Source organism: Pinus tabuliformis, chromosome 8, assembly GCF_031772625.1.
Source record: "Pinus tabuliformis cultivar Carrire ecotype Pingquan chromosome 8, CPIR1, whole genome shotgun sequence".
In the NCBI taxonomy this organism is placed as follows: domain Eukaryota; kingdom Viridiplantae; phylum Streptophyta; class Pinopsida; order Pinales; family Pinaceae; genus Pinus; species Pinus tabuliformis.
This window is the reverse complement of record NC_142294.1, coordinates 1,122,248,766-1,122,266,643: the sequence shown is the minus strand read 5'-3', so window position 1 is coordinate 1,122,266,643 and position 17,878 is coordinate 1,122,248,766. Positions and strand designations below refer to the sequence as shown.

Sequence of the window (17,878 nt, the reverse complement as noted above, 5' to 3'; positions counted from 1 at the left end):
TTAGAGTCTATGGAATCATGATTAACATTTCTTTTGTTCTCATCATGAGTTTCCTTTAGTACTCTTTCACCCTTAGTGACCATTTCTTGTAGCAACTTATTCATATTTATCTTCAATTCTTCCATCTTATCATCCATGCCATCAATTTTAGCGTCCATGCCATTCACCTTAGCTTCCATGCCATCCATCTTAGCTTCTATGCCTTTCTTTAAACAGTCCATCTTAGCTTCTACACCTTTCTTTAAACCATCCATCTTAGCTTCTACATCTTTCTTTAAACCATCCATCTTAGATTTTGTTCCTTTTGTGCAAGGGACAGTTGTTGCACTTGGTCTTGTAATTTTGATATATCATGTTGCATTTCTTCCTCTTCTTCATGAGTCATGCTAGAGCTTTCAGGTTCTTTACTAGGTGTTTGCATTTTCTTTCCTCGGGGCATCAGTTATCGATAATAATGCTCTACTATGCCCTTTGAATTCCTTCAAAATAAATTTTCAAACCAAGCTTAAGCAAAAATTTAAAAAAATCTACACACCTTTTTTCACTTTGTAGGAGCTTGATATTGCCTCTGATGTATCTCTATACTTTCCAATCATCTAGTTCTGAAATTGTGACCTGTAGTATCTCTCTATGTCCTCATTCCAATGCCACCAGTCGGATCCAAATTGGATTCTCCAAGAAAGAGTTATGCACAATCTCCCAAGATGACCTGATTATAGACCTTTCCAGAAGAGTGAACTTGTATGAAGTGCCACGTGTACAATTTTCGACCTTTGGTTCTGAAAAAGATATACAAGAAACTACAGTCTATCCTCTTTCTGTACCTTCTTACGAAATTTCAATCCGATCCCCAGAGAGAAAGTTATGACGATTTTCCCTAGGTCACATGTTTTGAATGTAATTCAGGAGTCTGCAAAAAGACCAACTTCCTCAGAGCATATCTCCGCAAATATCGTGCGAAAAGATCTGAAATTCGGACCCAAGGTTCAGCGTAATTTCTTCTCAAATGGGTTTTTTTTGCGACTTCTGAAACGTCACAGAAAAAAAGTTATAGCGAAAATTCCACAATGTCCTGTTTGGAGCAGCGAAACCCTAGAATCCAAAGCTCTGATACCAAATGTTATGAAACCAGCTCAAGAAAAGATAGAAAAGAAAGATCAACGCCTTAGAATTCAGCCTCTTCGAGGGGGCAACCTCCTTTACATTACATAAATGAACAATTCTTGGATGATACAAATGACAAAACCTCCTTTCTATATATAGGAGTCTAAGGAGTCACAATATAATCCAGCTGACCTAACAATAATAATATAAAGCCACAAAAATAACAATAGAGGGATTCTATGGGGCACATAAATAACAATATGGGGGTAATAGGGGCACAACAATATAAATAAGGGGTATAACTACAATAGTAATGGGGTAATCACTAGTATTATAGGGACCCAACATAATATCACATATACATTCAACATTATTTTTTTCTCATTAAAAAAAAAGATCTCACTACGATCTGTTTGGTCCCCTTTGTCTTCCTACTTAATATCACATATCTCTCCACTCTCCTGTGTCTAAACAACCAACCCAAGCACAAAACAACCAAACTATTGTATCAAAACACTACGGCCATTTTTTTGGAATAATTTTTGTTTACAATTTAGAAGAAATATTAGAAAACTGCTACTTGCCATAAAAACAATTGTCTAGAAATGTGACAACTGTTTTTTATATATATAATGTAACCTCTATGGTGATTCTTATGTATATGATGTTTTGATAATGCAATATTGATCCGGATTTAAACAGGAATGCAATAGATTAAAGAGATAACCATAAACACAGGGATGCAACAGAAATATACTTCATTTCATTACTCTGAAATACTGAAATATGCTTACAAACAGAAATGGAAATAAACCAGCTAGGGCGATGGTAGCTTATCTCTGAGAAGAGATGTGGCGGCTACATGCCTCTGAACTGTGTTACAATGAGACTCGAAGGCCTATTTATTGTTGAGAAACAATGTAAAACCCTTCACATCCCAAAACCTAACCCTAGAAGATGAAACGCCAAATTGTGGGCCCCGTTTGGGTAAATTGGTACATCAATTTCTCGGGGTCGTAACTTTGGCATACGATCTTCATTTGACACGTATAATAGCTCGTTAGAAAGATCTATCCGAGCACTACAACTTTGGGAAGGACAACATGGGTCCCAAAAAACGTTGTTTAGGGCCTCAAAATGGCTCCGGAAGTTCAGGACTTGAAAAACTGCTAAAAATATTAAACTGTGCTACAATTTAGGAAACTGAAAAACTAAAAGAGACAATTGTGGGGGTCCAAATGGGATAGGTGGGTGACCACCAACATCCACCTGGATCATTCCTCCCCCCTTAGGAGGCAATGTTCCCCATTGCGTTGAGTTCCTCCATCTGTTGAACTTGGTCCCTGGTGAGCTGTTCTGCAATCTCGGATGTGTCCAGTAATGGTGGGAAGCATGGTCGAGGGCAGTACACATTGAATACTTGGTGCAGGCGAAGGAATGGAGGAATGTTGTGCTCCAAAGCATTATTTCCCACAGCCTTAGTAATGGTGTAAGGACCATGTCGGCGTGGTCGGAGCTTTTGATGGGCTCTTGTAAGGTGTTCTTTCTGCAGATGCAACCAGACTTTGTTGCCCACCTGAAGCTTGTGTGGTACCCCTGTGGGTGAGGAGAAGTTGTTCCTGTATTCTGTCATGACCGTATTCCTTTGTTGCTACTGCTGCGTGTAGGAACCCTTTGCGGGGGTCATGGATGTGGCAACGATCTTCCCCTTACTTTGGGAGCGAACCAGACAGATGAATTTCCTAGTCTGGGAGATGAGCTTGCTGCCTTTCTTAGCAATGATCAAAGAGGTGGTGGTATGTGGGGCTACCTCTGGTATCCTGTATAATGAATCACCTAAAGAAATGATGACAGCGCGAGGCCTTGACTCATACACAGCATGTCGCCTCCACAAGTATGGCTGGCCTAATAGCACATCACAAACATCCAGAGGTGTAACATCACACAATACCTCGTCTGTGAAGGGCTTGATGTTGTAGGGAAGGCGGCACTGCTGGCGAACTTTGAGATCTCGTCCTTCATGAAGCCACCCGATACTATACGACTACGGGTGTGGTGTAGTCGGTAGACCCAACCGCTTCATGACCTTTGCTGAAATAAGGTTCTTTTGGCTGCCACTGTCGACAATGAATTGTAGCGGCGAACCCTTCACCCACATCTATGAGTGGAAAAGACGTTCCCCCTCCTCTGGATCTTCAGGTTCATTCTTCTGGATCTTGGCAGTGGCAACAGTAGTGCTGGGCTCCGCATCAATGATCTGCTTCCCTTTGCCATTCCCCTTGTCAGGTTCTGGCTCAGGGTCGGAACATGCATCTGATTCGGAAGCCTTCAACTTAGCCACGAGCGACTGCTTGGTCCGACACTCACTTGTGTTGTGAGTGGGGCTCTTGTGGAACTCACACCACTTTCCTGTGTCCTTCTTCGACTTCGTGGTGTTGTTCTTTTCTTGTGGCTTCGATGGGTTGTCTTGGGTCACCCCGCCTTGGCTTTGTCCTTTGGTCTTTGGATTTGCAGATCCGAAGTCTCGCTTCTTCTGTTTGAACTTTTGCTCGATTTTGACAGCGTATCGGTACGCCATGCCGAGCGAGGAGATGTTCAGGAACTCCATCTCTTCCTAGATGTATTTGTGTAGGCAGCCGTGGTATTTGAGTACCAGATGCAGATCAGAATCTTTGATACCCAACTGTGTGCGAAGGGTATGAAAAATGTTTGTGAACTCTGGCACATCTTGGTCCCTTCCTTGCTGCAGCGTGGTCCACTTTATGTATTTGTCCTCGTAGCTTTTTACAGGGTAGTACTGCTCCTTGATGGCATCCTGGAATGAATCCCAAGTGGGTGCGGCTGAAAATAGTGAGCCTGTGCTTTCATTCTTCTGCTCGCAGTAGGTTTCCCACCAGTCCTTAACGTGGGGGGCTGCTTTGAGAAGAGTGAAAACAATCTTTTCCCAACTCGAAAATTCATGAACAAAAAAATATCCTTCTAGCAGATTTAACCATTTATCTACAGCATCTACATCTATTTGACCCTCGAAGATGGGAATTTCAAAATTAACTTGTACCTTAAATGGTGTGGCGTTTCCAAAGTAGCTGTTGGAAGCCGATGCGTCGCCTCTGGGTAGTCGCTGAAGGATCTGCGCAAAGCTATCCATCATCGTGTTCCTTTTCCGCTCGAGGGCTTCTTCGAGCAAGATTTTGATAGGATCTCCTGCCCCCTCGTCATTCTTCTCGTCTACCATGGGAGGCCGTCGGGATTTGCGGGGCTGGTCTTGCAAAGGTTCGACCAGTTCAAACCCTAATTCCTTATATCCCGATCTATTTGGGGACATGCAAATAAAAACCGAGAAAAAGCAGACCGCTCTGATACCACTGATCCGGATTTAAACAGGAACGCAATAGATTACAAAGATAACCATAAACACAGAGATGCAGCAGAAATAATACTTCATTTCATTACTATAAAATACTAAAATATGCTTACAAACAGAAATGGAAATAAACCAGCGAGGGCGATGGTAGCTTATCTTTGAGAAGAGATGTGGCGGCTACATGCCTCTGAAACTGTGTTACAATGAGGCTCGAAGGTCTATTTATTGTTGAGAAACAATGTAAAACCCTTCACATCCCAAAACCTAACCCTAGAAGATGAAACGCCAAATTGTGGGCCCCATTTGGGTAAATTGGTACATCAATTTCCTGGGGTCGTAACTTTGGCATATGATCTTCGTTTGACGCGTATAATAGCTAGTTAGAAAGATCTATTAGGGCATTATGGACCCATGTTGCCCCCAGATTTCCCAAAAAACGTCGTTTAGGGCCTCAAAACGGCTCTGGAAGTTCAGGACCCGAAAAACTACTAAAAATAGTAAATTGTGCTACAATTTAGGAAATTGAAAAACTGAAAGAGACAATTGTGGGGGTCCAAATGGGATAAGTGGGTGGCCACCAACATCCACCTGGATCAAATATAAAATTCTTTATTTATAAAAAAATATTGTTTATAAAGTACAAACACATATCAAAAACTTAAAAAACAATGAGAAGTTTAGTTTTTGAAGTTTTCGCATTGTTGTGATTCATGTTATTGTTATTCTCCATAAATTACAATCTCTAAATAGAAGAAATCTATAAGAGAGGGAGAAAATATGTGAGAGTGTCTCATTAACATGGGGTCAAGAGTGAAAAAAATAAATATAGAATTGTATTTATATGTTAGTATGTATTTAAATTGTTTTATTTGATTATGATGATAATGGTTGTTTAACGAGGCAAAATGTGGTAGTAAAAAGATATATTGAATTTTTTTAATTTTATTTTTATATTAGAAATGTTACTAAAAACATTTTATTTAAGTAAGAAATTTTGAAATATTCATGTAATTGAATTTTATTAATTTTATTAATTTTTATTTTGAAAAAATAAATATGTAAACTAAAATAAATTTATATATAAAGAGGTATAATTTTAATATTAAAAACTGTGTTCGTGTATGAAGAGAACTTTCAAGTTCCGTATCATATTCAATGAATCCATACATACTTCCATGTCAGTGCACTTCCGAAGGTAATTATGTAATTGCTTGAGGAGTATAAAAGTTTTATTTATTTATTGTTTGTGATTCATGTTATCTTTATTCTCTATAGGTTGCAATTCGTAAATAGAGGAAAGCTATAACATGGAGAAACATAAAGAGTGTCTCATTAGCTTAAGAGTGAAAAATAAGATAGAATTGTATTTATATGTTAGTGTGGTTTTATATTATTGTATTTAATTATGATGATAGTGGTTTTTTAACAAGGCGGAATGTGGTAGTAAAAGATTATATTGAATTTTTTAAAATTTTGTTTTTATATTAGAAATGTTACTAAAATTATTTAAATAATTTTTTTTAAATATTCATGTAATTGAGTTTTATTTTTTTATCGATTTTTATTTAAAAAAGAAAATTATATAAACTAAAATAAATTTATATATAAAGAGCTATAGTTTTAATATTAAAAATTTTGATTTAAAAACTCTGATTTCATCTTTTTTTATGAAAAGAGCTTCCAAGTTGTCTTGTGTATGAAAAGAGCTTCCAAGTTCTCTGTCATATTCAATGAATCCATACATACTTCCATGTTAGTGCACTTCAGAATAATATAAGTATTTAATTGTTTGAGTATAAAAGTTCTATTTATTTATTATCGAAGATATAACCAGGTGGGAAATTCCCATAATTAAATAACCACGCCGGAAACATTAACTCTCTATATGACATACGTTTCAACTTAACAGTTAAAAAGTCAAAATGATGGTTGAAATTTGAAAGCTATTTCCAAATTCCATCCCTGGAAGCATGATACCACACACCATGATAAGCATACCTTGACATTAAAGTGTTCAAATGATTTTTTGACATAGAACCGATATAGAAGAAATTGACCTGTTGTTGTGACTGCTTTTGGTTTGTAAAGGTTAAGATCAACCTTCCTTCATAAATGAACTGCTTTTTGTTTGTAAAGGTTAAGATCAACCTTCCTTCATAAATGAATCCAAGTCGTACAATATTGTTTATAAATAGAAAATTTAAGAAAAATAACAAAGGGAAAAGGATATAATCTAAGCGGAATGTCACTTTCTTGAATCAATTCACAACCATATAGGTTTCTTGGTCAATTCCATCAAATTGCAGGTTGAAAAACGAAACCTAAAAATTGAAACCCTCATAGGATCTATGAAAGTAAGAATAACACAAAGTCACGAAATCAAGAAGTGAGTTTATTATTGGTCTCAAATCTGTCTCTCCATCACAATCAACTGCATGGAAAACTCCCAGCAAGTTTAGGCAGGCTACAGAGTTTGGCATACCTCTACCTTACCAGTAATATGTTTGAAGTCCTTATACCCAAACAACTTGTAATGAATGACAAATGTCTTATACAGGTTGATCTATCGGATAATCGTTTCAATGGAGAAATACCATGGGAGTTGGGCAACTGGAGCGATATTTCAATGATTTCATTTGACCAAAATCAACTCACAGGATGCATGAAATGAAAACCCAAGCGAGTATTGTTGATGTCTCTAATGGAGAAAACCCTCGTGATGGGTCAAAGAAATACATACCTGAATATTTTCACCTGGGAGCAAATATTTGAGAATTGAAATGAGAGATTTCATGTCTTTACGCCGATGTCTTTTAGTCATTTTGTGCTTCCTTTTGTCAGACGAGACTGAAATTTGAAACTGACCATCATTTGGACAACTAGATCTGCAAAATGTGGCCTTTAAAAATGTGGTTGCAGAGTGGTAACCATCGAAAAAATTACATATAGAGGGGTGATGGGTATCCATGAGGCCACGATGTCCTCGGGCTTGCTGCCAATGTCAGGAAAACATCTATTGCGCGTTGGAACTTTTCATCTTGCTGCTACGCCTCTTGATCCGATCGAAGCCTCAGAGAAGTCGCTATAGGTAGAGATCCCAACTAACAATCCTAAATTCTCCCAAAACAATCCAAATTTTTTTAAACCGATTCAAATTAAATTGGAATTTGATGATGGTCGGGATGTGAAAACTCGGTGATGGCACCGGATAGAATTTTCACATCCTGATTACGGATTGGATGTAAAATTTCATAACGGATTAATCACTGTCTTAGATCCTATGGTAAAGAATATTTCAACTGTCTAACACCAAAATCAATATCAATTTCAATGAGAAGGAGTAGTTTTTTTCAAAAGGGAACACCTTAAAGTGTAATTAATTGAATAAGAAGCATTAGTTTTTTTCAAAGCAACACCTTACAGCGTAATTAGATTACTTTAACATAATTCATAAAAATATTAATTCAATTAAAAAAACATGTAGTGCTTAGCTCGATCAAGAGTAGGATAAAAATCAGAAGAAAAGATAAAAACATATAATATTGCAATTCATATGCCTTTCCATCATTCAAGATTTGATTCTACTATTGATATCAATTTTTGCCACTTCAGTCGCAAATTTAGCGTTGATGGGAAGAAAGGGCGAAGTGGTAAACAAAGTCGCATGTTTTTCTCTTTCGCTTGCAGATTTTGTCTTAAATGTATTGAACACGGAAAAGACTATTGAACAAATACATAACATCCTCTTATAATGAGTCTAATATGGAGATCGTTCAATGGATTGCAGCTCTGATCGGCATCAACCAGGCATCGATTAAGGAAGGCTTCAAATATCTGGGTTTTAACCTGAAAGCAAAAGGCAATCACAAACAGGATTGGCAATGGTTAATTGATCGCTTCTACAAAAAAATATCAAGATGGGAGTCGAGATTCCTATCATTAGCTGGCAGATTTATCCTGGTGCAGGCCGTTCTATCTCAACTGGCGGTTTATTGGGCCCACCTTTATCTTCTCCCCGCTTCTGTTATTCACAAAATGTGTTCTTTAGCTGCCAATTTTTTATGGGGAGGAAGATCTTATCAGTCAAAGATTCATTTAGTAAAGATGGAATCTATCTCCAAGTCGAAGAAGGCAGGGGGCTGGGGTCTTATTCATATGAGGACATTTGGGAAAGCCCTCCTTTGCAAATCTCTTCATAGAGGTATCTATGGCGAGGGTCCGTGGAGCAGAGTCATCAACAGAAAATATTTAAAAGGAAGAAGCATGGAGTTCTGGTACAGAAGGAAATCTTTGGGCATTAAAAGAGGGTCTGCTATCTGGTTAAGCTTCAGGAAAATACAGCCTTTCTTCATGGAAAATTTACGGTGGAGGATTTTCTCGGGCTCAAGCATCCTCATTGGTTTTGATTCAATAGTAAATGGTTTGGGTTCCTCTTTCCCTCCTAGATTGATTTCCTTTTTCCACTCAAAGGGTATATTTACGTGGGATAAGTTGATTAAATCTTGGTCATACACATCTCCTGTTTGGAAGGATGGGGAGGACTTATTTTTGCCTCTCTCCATGCGCCCCCTTTGGATGTCAGTTGTTCAGAGCCTTATCGGCGTGGGGATTCATCGTTCAGGCACAAGGGACGTTCTGGCATGGGCTCTTCCGAGATCTTCTCAGCCTCTTCGTGTAAAGGATTTATATGCTGCAATGTCATCAGGCCTATCGTCTAACTCTGATCTGATCTTTCCTCCTAGTCTATGGAAGGTGGCATGCCCACTCAAAATGATCTTATTCTCGTGGCTGGTCTTTTCGAACAGGAACCTTACATGGGAGGTCCTTCAAAAGAAAGGATGGCAGGGTCCGGGAAGATGCACCATGTGTCAGAATGCGACCGAGTCAAATGTTCATATGTTCTTCCAATGTGCTTCATCTCTTCATATCTGGTATGAACTGTCATTGTCTTTTGGTTTTCCTTACCGGGTCTTCTCTTCTGTACAGGATGGGTTCAAATGGTGGAGCGAGCAGAGTTCATCTTGGCGAACCTTGTTTGTTCTTGTCTGCTGGTTCTTATGGAAATGGAGGAATGCTCACATTTTTCAAGATTCAAGGGTGCCTCTGGACTCTATTCTGTTTCACATATCGGCAAATCACGACCTTATTGGCTGATTTCGGTCCTTGTTCGCTCAATATGAGTCTCCTAGTCTGCTTTGTTTTTGTTTTTTGTGGGAGTCAAAATCTTTGAAATCATCTCAGTTTATCAAGGAATATGTGTTTGAATTGAAAATGAAAAATCTGTAAGTAATTGGACTGACAGGAAAATACTCTCTTTGGTATCTGGTAATCAGTTGCTTGGACACATCTGAAACTTAACAGTATCAGGAATCTGCTGGCTTCTTTCTATGTATTCAGATTATTATATTTTCTTAATATAATCTATGATGGTTTTTCTCTCTGAAAAACATCCTCTTATCAATTTATTATGTTTTAAAATGTGTTATTGTGGGTGTTTTGCAGGTAGTGGTGGCTTCATCGACAACAAGAGTAGTGTATCTAGTGTACAAGGTCGACAACGCTTGCACTGACTGGCTTTCTATATATTCATTGTTCAGTTCTCTTTGCCAACACACCACTGTTAATATTAATACTAACGCAGCCCCCAACCGGTGGCTTAAAAATTCTCAATCTATCCAAATATTTAAAGCATATTTTCCATATATATATATATATATATATATATATATATATATATATATATATATCTATATATATATATTTAACATATATTTTCAATCTTCTTGTTTAAGGCGTACTTTTCAATTAGAAGTTACTCTTATAGAGGAGATGCCAGGCATTCAAGAGCCTTGAGGGTGGTTGCGTTGTTGCCTATAACAATTCCAATTGCTTTGATTGGATCTTGGGATTCTTTCTCGAAAGGGGTTGGGACTGAGACAGAGGGAATTACTTTGGATCTTGGAATTCTTTCTCGAAAGGAGTTGGGACTGCTACAGAGGCCGAGATCAAGGACATTGCCATATAATAATAAGTATATAATTTTTTAAACAAACAATGAATAAAATACATTTTGTGTTATTTACATAATGTGACTTTCTTCCAAACTATCATAAACAATGAATAAAATACATTTTCTACCAAAATTGATCCTCATCCTTTTTTTCTTCTTATGCTTCTACTTTGATCGAAATATTTCCAAACTATCATAAACAATGAATAAAATACATTTTCTACAAAAATTGATCCTCATCCTTTTTTCCTTCTTATGCTTCTACTTTGATTGAAATATTTGATACAAAGAAAATTAACTAATTTATTTAACTATAATTAAATAATTGTAAGCATCTCCACTATTGAGGGACTTGATTGGTCTTTCTTTTGACATAGTAGGTTTAAATCTTAATATTGCCAAAAGAAATCTTTCATCTCTACTCTTTGAGAAACTTTAGGCTTCAAATAATGTGATATCATTGCCAAGTTCGTTGGGAAACATAAAAAACCTGCAACATATTAACTTCTCCAAGTCCTTGACTTTGAGAAAGCTTCCAACTTTCTTGAATTTGTTGGAAATGTTGCCCTGTTTTTGCTCAGTGACCTAACTAGCCTAAAGGAATTTACACTACGACTGCTTCAATTTGAAATGTTTACCTAACTTTGTTGGACAGTCAAAATAATGGACAATGTTGATAATGCATTATACATGAATAGAGTATATGCCAGTGGTTGTCACAAGCTCAAACAATCTTTAAATTGATATTGTTTGCTAGATGAAGTGCCATTTGCTAGTGTGGACAAGATTGAAGGAAGAAACTAGGCGTTAACAGATTTGAAAGGTGCATAGATTGAAGTTCTCTTCCATGCTTGGACTCAAAACACTTGAGTTGAAGAGGACACAAATAAATAAAATATCCTTTCCTGATTGTGTTCTGTCCAACCTTAAACATTTCAACATTAATGATTGTGACGGACCAATGGAGGTTGAAGCATTGTCAATAACATTAATGTCACTAAATTTTTAATAGTTTTCAAGATAACAACAAATCTTTGTGGTCTCACAAAACTCATCCATTTTGTCTTCACAATTTGCCCTGCTCTACATGGCAACATAAAAACCAACAATTTCCTCAACACTCAAAGAATTAAATAAGGAATTGTATAAATTATGTGGTCATTTAGCTATTTATATGCATACTTTTCCATCAATCATCTTACTCCGGGGATAACCAAATGCCGCAATGGCAAATTCCCATCAGCAAGTAAGCAACCACTAAAGTAGAAGGTTGCTCTTCGTAATCCAATAGCTTTTGTGCTTTTCTTGTAACAAGAACATTAACCTCATTCTTGAAGTAGTATCGACTAGGCTAATGGAATCTCACAGGGGGATCCATTGTGCGGCCTTGAGAATGAGTCATTGGGCTTTAGGACCTCGACGGAGATCGATCTTTATATAATATTTACTCTCTTAGAAAAAAGAGTTCTTATATTTAGTGGTTTATTTTTTCTAGATGATCTTGCCAAGCCTTCATTTCCTTTTGTGTACCTTTGCACCTTTAGGGGCAATTGCTAGTTTTAAGTTATGATTAAATTTGTAAAAACAAAAGAGAAAATATTATTTATTGTAATGTTGACTTAAATTTTATTTTATATATTGCATCATGATTTAAAATTGAATTGTGAACATATATCATATAGGTAAGGTTTATTGAGGAAAACGATTGAACCAAGTCTATTCAATAATAAAAATCGGCAATGGAAAAATATGAAGAAAATAAGAAAGAGAAAAATCATTGTAACGTTGTTGGTTTTTGTTTTTTAAACTAGTCAGTTTCCATGGTTAATAAAAACTTGAAACATAATGACAACTGTCTTTTTTGGAAAAGAAAATATTAATTATGGAAAAATCTATAAATTTGAGAAAAAAAATCAATAATTAATTTATGAGGACACTTGGCAATTAGAGGTTTATTTTTTTATTTTATTTTTTTAAACAAATTTTAATTATGAAAATATGATTTTAAACCACACAAAATTAGTCATCCACCAATCAAAAATTTGAATTTCTAAAACTAATTTTCAATTTCTAAAAAAATAAGTTTAATATTTAATTTGACCAAAACTTTAATGAACTTTGGAAATAGTTTCTAAAAATTTGCAAATTAATTAAAAGTCAAAATATTTTTACCCAAACCTATTATAATAGACTCTCCTTTCCACATATATAATAAACTATTTTTTATCAAAAATTTGAATAAACATAATTGGAGAAATAGAAATTTTATGAAATTTTTATGATTTTTATATCCAAAGATAATGACATTTGAATTTTGTTTCCAAGAAAAATGATTCACATAATTTTTTAAGTAAAAATAACAAAATAAATAAATTAAAACATACATTAAAAAAATAGCTATAAAATTATACAATGAAAAAAGACATTAAAAAAACAACATTATTTTAACATTAAAATAAATAATAAAAAAATGGACACTAAAAAAAACTCTAAATAAATAAATAAATGAAAAATGTAAAATAATAAAAAAAATTAAAAAAAAAATCACAACCCTTGGCCGTCGGCTGGCAAAGATCAATTTTGGGAATCAAATCGACCCTCTACCAGCCGGGGGTCGATGCCCCTCAGTCGGCCCCTACCTGGCAGGACCCGACAAGGGCCAAGGAATGTCAATTTTTTTTTCCATTTTAAAGTTTTTTTTAACCATTTTTATTTTATTTTCACTTGTTATAAGTGTTTTTGTTTATTATTATTTTTAAATTTCTTTTAATGTTTTTTATTTATTGTTTTAATGTTTCTTTAAATATAATTTTTTATTTTGTTTTTAATTTAAAATTTATTATTATCTAAATTATATATATATATATATATATATTAAATTGCTTTTAATGCGTATTTAATTTGATTGTTTTTAAATTATCCAATTTGTTTTTATTTATTTGTGTTTTTTGGTGTTAAAATTTTTCTTTAAATTTTTTTTTTTAGGAATTTTTTTCATTTTTATTATTTTTTATTTTTATGAGTTAATTATCTTTTATGAGTTAATTTTGTTTTTTAAATAATGGGTCGCTACATTGTGTGTCAATTTGATGGTTGATTTTTAAATTTTCGTCACAATTTGTCTAGTTGTCTTAGGTTAAGATTTTAAAATAGTTGTACTTTTAGCATTTAAAAAAGAGATTACTCTTGGTATAATGACTCTTTCATTCAAGAGTTCATTTTTAAAGTTTTTTTTAGTCATATAATTTTTTCATAATGTCATAGTTGAAATATATTGAAAACTTAAGGTTTTTGTAGTTGTGATATTTGGTTTTAGTTCCATGGTTGAAAATTTATCAAAAATGTAAGGTTTTTTAGAGTCATGATATTTTATGTTTCGTGCTATGGTTGAAAATAGTTACGCCATAAGGCATTCCCCTCTGAAATGAATTCCCTTCCATGCCACCGTGTCTCGACCTAGGCTGTTAAATGGATTGTTAGACGATTAAATAATCTTCAGCCATTAGATCATCAGTGAAGAACGTTAGAAAATTGCGCTCGGAAGGTACCAGGCGAGCAGGTGATCATCCGTGAAGATAGGCAGTTGAGAATATTGGGTTTGCAGTTGAGAATATTGCACTAGGCAGTTGAGAATATTGGGTTTGCAGTTGAGAATATTGCGCTTGGAAGGATCCCGGAGACTGCAAGACTGTGTTCATGATGTTTTTTGGCCTTAAGACAGTTGTGCCTCCCCAACTTTGAGACGGTTGTGCCATTAATCCCTGATTTTGAGCACACGATAAGCCCATCTATTATGAGTAGCACCATCTAACACTCTGCAACAGAGTCGCTCGCCCAAGAAACACTGCAACAGAGTCGCTCGCCCAAGAAACACTGCAACAGAGTCGCTCGCCATGAGGTCTGAAGCGACACAGGGAAATTTTATGGGTATATCGAAGTGGGTGGCAGTATTCAGACCATTTTTGGTTTGGATTCTCAGATTTTTGGAGCCCAATCCCCTGTTCGCAGATTTTTGTATCTGCTTCCTGTTTTCTGATTCGGGTTCTCACATTTTCGTATTTTTGTCTTCTTTTCGTATCTCTGTCTTCTTGTCTGATTTGGGTCAGCAGCAATTTTTGGTGTGGGAAGAAAACTTTTGAAGATGAAGATCAAGTCGTACATTCCTGATTTCAAGCTTGCATTTGAGCGTTTCTGTATACATGCTAGAGGGAGGGCAGTCTTGGACGAGTTGGAGAAGAATATACCCCATCAAAATGGTCTTCTTTGTATGTATTTCAATATTGAGGACCAGGGCCTGAATCGGATTTGTTAGGGGCATTTCCAGCGAAATTATGGAAAATGGTTTCATCTGGATTCGAACTCGAGACCTTCAAGATGATGCACATGATGTTTTACTGTGGGAAACAGGTGATATATTGTTGTTTTCTTTTGATTCTTTCAGTTGCAAAAGACGTGACCCTGCTATTCAACGGCTGGAAGACTCAATCATGGCTTGGTTACTCGCTTACCCTTGTTGCTGTTTGTTTTTTTTGTGTTTTTGCTTCTGTATTTCATGAGTATATTGTCAATATGCAGTCTCGTTTCAAGGGGATTTCGAGTGGTAAAGCTGCCTCAGACCTCAATGCTTCTCTGATTGGAAGAAACCCTAGAGCACTTGGATTTAGGGTCATGGAATCGGCCCTTTTTTGTCTGAATGCAGGGCTGGGATATTTGCTCATGTTGGCAGCGATGTCTTTCAATGGGGGTTTTTATAGCTGTGATTCTGGGATTTGTTGTTGGGTATTTTTTCTTCAGAAGCCATGGGGAAGTCGAAGAAGAAAACACTGAAAGTCCATGTGAGTGCTCGTGAACTTCATGATCATTGTATATTGTTGTTTTCTTTTGATGCTTTCGGTTGCGGGAGACAGGTTGAGAAAACTAACCAGAACAATGTTCCCAAAAAAAAAAAAAAAATTAAATTAAATTAAATTAAAAAAAAAAAAAAATTAAAAATAAAAAATTAAAAAACAAAATAAAAAAAAAAAAAAAAATTAAAAATTAAAAAATTAAAAATTAAAAAAATTAAAAATAAATACATAAATAAGAATGCTTACTACACTGCTTTTCAAACATTTACCAATAATATTCCCTGTTGAATTTTGTCTTGCAAGCATCCCCTTAGATTTTATTATTCTTTTTTTACTAGAATTCGGGATGCTTTAGGCACTTTTCACTGAGATATTACCGGACAGTCTGCTACTAACCCCATTGACCCCATCTCATTAAAATATATGAATCCTTGCACTGTTTGTACATTGGTTGGCTTCATGTTCTGAACTGTTCAGAGGAGAATATTAGCATACTTTTTTGGAATTATGATCTTTTTCTTTATCCACGTTCACTTTAATTAAGCCAATGTTTATATGAAAAGAATTTGTGGGCCTTCATTGGAGACAAATTACCTATATTGCTTTCTTATACTTGTTTAAGCTTAAACACTAGCACTGCTCTGTGCATTATCTTATATGATTTTGTTTGATGATGCAGTAGGTTCAAGAGTATTTTGTGAATTATATGATGAATGACAGCTTGGGAATGATAGCCAATTCTCATACTGCATTTTCTGACCAAGAGCCGAGTATGGCTCAGAGTGCAAGTTGTCTACAGTTAGCCGAGCTATTTTCAAAAGCAGTTGATTTTCCGAAAACTGGTATTCCAGCGCAGGTTCCTGCCAATTTACACCAAAAAGAATTTCTTGATTTCATGGAGAAAGAGGATAAACCAACATATGAATCAAAACGTGTACAAGCATCACAGACTCTTTGTATAAGCTCATTCACAGAGGAAGTTGTTCGGAAGGCATATGACAATAATTTGGAGGTGAAGGGATTTGAAATCTACCTCAGTGAAGCTCTAGTGCACAAAAAATGGTATGGATGTAAGTTGGCATCATTGATGGATTATTATGGGTTGCGGAGATTATCAGTGGAAACATCGTAACTTTGTCAATATTCCATGGTAATAGGAAGCATAGAGATCTAAAGGAAACAATCATGTATGCAGTAAGGTCTCTCAGAACACTGCAGGGGGTGGTTTGAAAACGGCTATGATGATTACCAGAACACTGCAACCAGCTTTGCTGACAAGCAAAGTGCCAGGGCATCAACTGGGTATCATGTAACATGTCACCCAGATTATTGGGGCCGTGCAAATTTGAAAGGATCTGGTACTAGCGATCCCCATTTTATAAGTTTTGCATGGGTGATATATGACAAACTACTTAGCATCAAACGCAAGAGGCTTACTCGTGTTATTAACACGAAATAAGAGGCTACAGTTAATAAATTTTGCCATTTAATCATGTGGGCAAGTTGATTATATTGTTTCAAGAAACCTCAAAGGGATGGAGCCCTTGGAAGTCATCTCTATTCAGCTCGAGAATCATAAAACCGTGCCTGTAAAATGCATTGTTTCACCGTGAGATGTGAAGTGGGTGGTCTCCAGGACAGCTAATATGGTTACTTGTGTTTATGTTTCAGGGTTTAAATTCTGTTTCACTATATTACTGACAGAGATGGTGAATTATTTTTCTAGGTGACGAGAAAATTATACATGGTTGGTTACATTGGCAAAAGGCGCCATGCTCTACCATGATTCCTCTACCTAGAGTTTAAATTTAATTAATCCTAGAATATAATCAACAATGATTTGTGTATTTCCGAGTAGAATTCGATAGGATATGAGTGTAAATGGTAAATCCATTTTTTTCAAATAGCTTAAGGTGAAAAGAGGCATATTTGCAAACGTTTAAGGTGAAAAGAGGACAATGACAATTCAATTGGATGCTTATATCACAGTACAATGATACAAAATCCAAATATATTTTCCAACTGTATGCCTCTTAATTAGGGTTAATGCTCAAGGCAGTATGGCCTAGAAACCGAGAGTGATTTTGATGCTTTGAATATCATACCCAAGGCTAGTAAAGGGTATTCTCAAACCTACTAAACACCTCCACTATTCAAAACAATTCGGCTTACATAACTTACTGCAACACCGTAGTTATTCATGCATTGATGTTGAATTGAAGCTGAATTGGGCCTTCTATTCCTGACTTAGCAGGACACTACTTGGACCGTTCAAAAGTGATTTTTTGAAGTATGACTATTAGCAGTTTAACCATATTACTGAACTTACACAAAGAAACCTTACTGCTTAGCCTTAATATTTTCCAACTGCATAAAAAATAAAATCCTAAATTTCCATAGTTTGATAACAATAATTTACATATCTTTGTCAAACTGTATGTAGCTTTCACACTAATGATCAAAAGACCTTTTGTTCCACCCCACACACTGGGTAGTGATAGCTGGGGATGAAATATGATCCCAGTGGGAGCCTAAGAGAGCCTGTAAAGAGCA

At 35.8% G+C, this 17,878-nt stretch overlaps 2 pseudogenes; both read left to right on the top strand.

The window, feature by feature from the left end:
- Window positions 1-14,852: 14,852 nt before the first annotated feature.
- LOC149239285 (copper transporter 5-like) lies at window positions 14,853-15,327 on the top strand (annotated as a pseudogene).
- A 707-nt stretch (window positions 15,328-16,034) lies between these two features.
- On the top strand, window positions 16,035-16,457 carry LOC149239284 (putative RNA-dependent RNA polymerase 1 pseudogene; annotated as a pseudogene).
- The last annotated feature ends 1,421 nt before the right edge of the window (window positions 16,458-17,878 follow it).